The sequence below is a fragment of the Triticum aestivum genome, chromosome 5B (assembly GCF_018294505.1).
Source record: "Triticum aestivum cultivar Chinese Spring chromosome 5B, IWGSC CS RefSeq v2.1, whole genome shotgun sequence".
In the NCBI taxonomy this organism is placed as follows: Eukaryota; Viridiplantae; Streptophyta; class Magnoliopsida; order Poales; family Poaceae; genus Triticum; species Triticum aestivum.
In genome coordinates this window covers 409905547-409910029 of record NC_057807.1, presented here as the reverse complement: position 1 = coordinate 409910029, position 4483 = coordinate 409905547, and the positions used below count along the sequence as shown (strand labels likewise).

The window sequence follows — 4483 nt, the reverse complement described above, 5'->3', positions numbered from 1 at the left end:
GGTTCTTGAGACGACACGGAGAGAGGGGGTTTGGATGAGTTTGCATTGTCGGAGTCTGACGTGGAGTGCGTCCAGACTCCCTCAAACCTTCCCAAGTTTACTGTTGGTTTGCAGGGTTTTGGACGTACAAACAGGTCTAGACAATTTTAGTGACCATCGTTGGATGACTAAAAGTGTCTGGACTGTCTGGTCCGGACATCTACGGGCGATTGGATGAACGGCGTTGGAGTTTGCCTAGTGGGTGTGCATACATCGTATTTGGCGCATGCACGTCATTTGTTCGACATAAAGCTGAACCAAGAGAACTATCAATTCCTCATCTGTAGTTCTAGTTGTTGTTTTTGTCCAGTTGAATTGCATAGTTCTGGTTGTTCTAGTCGCATTTGCATAGTCCAGATGAATTGCTAGGAACTTCAGGAATCCTAGTCGCCGGTAAGGTTCGGTGAGAGTAGAGAGTTGCATGTGTTCCTGTTTTATAAAAAGATGACCATTGTTTCTGTTGGTGAGCAATAACGGAATTCCAAATTGAGCATTAAGGTATAATTTATAAAGGCGCGATAATAAGGTAGAATGTGCATAACAGTCTGCTCTCGCACTATCACAAACGTATGAGGTGAGAGTCCAATAAAATATACGTACTATCACAAAGAACTCAGATGTATTATGGAAAAAAGAAAGAAAGAAAGAACAACATCCATATAACAAAGGGAATCAAGTCCCCAAATAGAAGATCAACATATTCTCGGTGCAGGCTCGCGATCTTGTTGCGGAACTTATGGCATAATTCAGGCACGCCATTCAGGTCATGTTGCGCTGCTCTGGAACTATGCCTTCAACCTAGCTTGTTCGCCTCACTCCTGCTTTTGGGTTTGACCAGCCATTCCTCTCTGAAAATTTCTGTCCTCCGCTATGGCATCGGTTGACCCCTCCTCGATTTCTGAACTCTCTGTTCTCTCCATTCTTGTTTGCACTCTCCTAGAGTTTCTTGTCTTATGCTCCTGGGTTCCCATGATCTCATCCGGTTCACGAACATTAGCGCCAGTCTGCTCGGCACTTCCGTCTGCACAAACTTGCACTGTTTTGTCCATATTGTTTGCATTTCGGACACCATCATTCTCAGGCGCTGCAGGGGCACGGTTTGCTAGTGCAACTTCATTTGGCCACAAGCTACTCTTCTGAATGCCATAGTGCCAAAGCGATGCCCATATGTGGGTTATGAACTCCCCTCCAGAGAGACACTTCCTGTGCGCGTGTGCATTCCGCGTGGGCGCAATGTGTATAAGTAACTCAGTCCATACCTCTTCCAGGATCTTCCAACGAATTCCATCAGTTGGAATTTTGAGCAGTTCCTTGCCCAGTGCTGCACCCTGTTTCAATACATCTTCTTCTTCGGAGTTTTCGATAGGCTCGTCTGCTTCATTCAGTTTTATGCGCCTGCTCTCTAGTGAATCACAATTTTTCAGGATGCCGTCACGAGCACTCTTGACGGTTTTCTGGAAGACTATCTTGGGAACAAGAAAACTATCAGGGGTCAGGTCAGGCTTTGCAACCAGCAGATATGCACAGTACCGCGATAAGCTATTTGCAATGGTGTATGACTCCCGAAGCTCGTCAGGCAACTTCCCATTTGACTTTGATGAGCAGCTATTTGTGAACCATGACAAGATACCATCTTTCTTCTCACCCAAATCCATAAGATAAGGTTTGGAGGAGCAGCAAGAAGTCAACCAACACAACAGCGAGCGCGGAAACCCAGGTTTGCTCAAGTTGACACCGTGATTATTCGCAAGCTCCATTTCGCAGAGGCTGGTCGCGATGTGCCACGCAAGAATGATGTGAGAGCTTGTCGGCAGGACGATGTCGGTGCTCATCGGTGGTGTGGTGTAAGACTTGTAGTTCTGCAACTGCTCGCTAAGGTTGCTGTTGGACAATGCCTTGAGGTCCATGGGAAGATTAGAATCTTGTTTTTCCTTGGGCAAACTACAATCTTGGTCCTTGGGCAGACTACAATCTTGGTCCTTGGGCAGACTACAATCTTTTTTTTCCTCCACCATTATGCTGAGCTTCTCCAGAACTGCCTTCTTGACACACTCGGGAACTGTGATGGCACTACTGAGCTTTGCCCCGTCGTCTTTCTTTGGAATTATTCCGGTAGTTAGGTTGTGAACAAAATTCCAAAATCTTGGTCTGTCCTCATACGACTGCAGGAAGACATACTGGTCAAGATGTCCATGCCACCTCTTATTAGTAATCTTAGCTCTGGAAAACCATAATAATATGCGATCCATCCTTGTGTCTATAGATCCTCTGATCCTCTTGCACTTCCTCTGCACATACTCGCACACCAGGATTAAGCTTGTCCAGTCGGAGAGTAAGTAGGTCACCATCTCCCAGACCTCCTTGGCAATCATCAGCAAAATGAATGCCCATGTAATGAGCATGTCAATATTAAAGCCCTTGACCAGATTGGCAAGCTCGCCATCTGGGGGCTTATAGATCCTACGGATATCCACAGCAAGCCAGCAGACAGCACCGATTGTCAGCACGGACAGAAACAGAGTGATGAACAGAGACAGGCGCCCACACCAGAACACCATGGGGTAGCGGGTGTTGAAATAGTCATGGACGAAGGCAAGCTGCAGCTCCATGATCCTGAGGACATCGCTGGTGCCCAGCTTCCCACCAATTATGCTCTTGATCAGCTCACGGTGTATTTCAAAGATGCTTGCAGCGGCACATCCTCAAACCTGCACCGAAGCAGCCTTGACAAGGCGAAGGCCAAAGGGATATCCTTTAGGTCATTGTCCTTCTTTAGGTCCTCTTCCTCCTCCTGGTTATGTGGCTGGTGAATGGGACAGTACTTCCAGACTTTGTCCAGCGTGATCAGTGGCGACGACTCCTGCTGGGACGTGCGGCTGCTGGTATTGAAGACGACTCTTACACAACAACATCTAGCTTGCCAGATCTTTCTTGGCCGGTGAGCAGACAATGCATACTGAGGCTTCTTTAGCTTGAAATTCCGCCTTGTTTCTCCATACACCAAGTAGCTGTAGTCTTCCATCGTCACTGGGCCGGCTGCTGGTTGCGAGTTGCTGTACCTGGCACGCATGTGCTCTGCAACCAGGTGCGAGCTCCCGCCATGCCAGAGGGAGCGAAATGCCAGATTGTGTGGAGTGGAATCTGTACGCGCTCCTCACTATCTGCAGGCACCAGACGGACCAGAGTGGAGCCGTGAAGCTGGATCCACGCGTCCAAGTCAAGAATGCCGACCCCAGGAGCTTGAACACGTTCCTCCACTCGGTGAACCTCCGTCCGCGGCGGTCAGGAACGCCGTAGCCGGAGATGTAATCTGCGCTGTAGCGGAAATTGACGAGCACAAGAGCCCAGATCGGGAACAGCTGGTTCTTGAAAGGCGCCGACTGCATGGCCCCCAGGAGGTACAAGACAATGGAGTCGGAGACGCCGTCGAAGATGCTGAAGACGGCCCTCATGAATGGGTTGTGGATGATGCGGCGAAAGAAATCCATGAGGAACATGGCGAAGAAGAGCAGCGTGACGAGGACCACCAGGAACTCGATGCGGAACAAGATGACTGGTTCCTTCTTCAGCATGATGAACAGGGATGTCACATAATCACGGGCATCGTCGTAGCTCACCATTTCCCTGGCTGACAGTGCCTGCATGTCCATGGTTGTTTTGTAAATTAATTAAAAATAACACCCTTTTTCTCGAGCAATCAAATCATCACAACTGATGGTCACGGTTCACAAAAACTTGAACAGATTAGCTAGACGCTTAACCCTCCACCTGAACTTTTTGCCAGCACTAAACTAAGAGTAAAATTGGAGGCATGCTGGTTCCATGTTGCTGCTGATTCATCTAACTAGAACAGCTGAGGAATTGTAGGTTTTTAGTATGATTCCGTGCCTTGTCATCTGAGAAAACGGAAACAATTCATAGTTCAGCAGGTTTAATTATTAAGAATCAACCTTCTATTCTCTAGCTTAATTATGTAAAGATATACGTACGTGGATATTTCAACTAAGCTAATGTGTGTTTCCTGTATATCAGAACCGTAGTGATGACCTTCTTTTTAGAAGTTGATCCTAACTCTTACTCTTTCCCCCGCAAAAAAAACCCTCTTTCTCTCGAGGAAATAAACTGAAGTTTGCAAATGATGTAATGCAAAACTAATTGTCAGTTAAGTTTGTGTATAACTATGAAACAAACTGAGCAGCTTGTACGTACCTGGGCGCAGTAGCTTCTCAAGGGCGATGTCAGAAACCAGGGAGCTGTACTAAATGATCTGTGATGGTTCTTGCCAGATCCAAACCAGCCTCCTTCTAAGGCGGATACAACACCCGAAAGGTCAGCTGTATGATCATGTGGTGATAAACTAAGGTGAGATCTAATCCCCTTGACACAGCCTTCTAAACCATCCCGAGTTTACTAATAAATTTCCCTTCCCGAGGTCTTCTTCTTG

General features: G+C 47.2%; 1 pseudogene; it reads right to left on the bottom strand.

The window, feature by feature from the left end:
- Positions 1-851: 851 nt before the first annotated feature.
- Positions 852-3674, bottom strand: LOC123114820 (uncharacterized; annotated as a pseudogene).
- Positions 3675-4483: the final 809 nt, after the last annotated feature.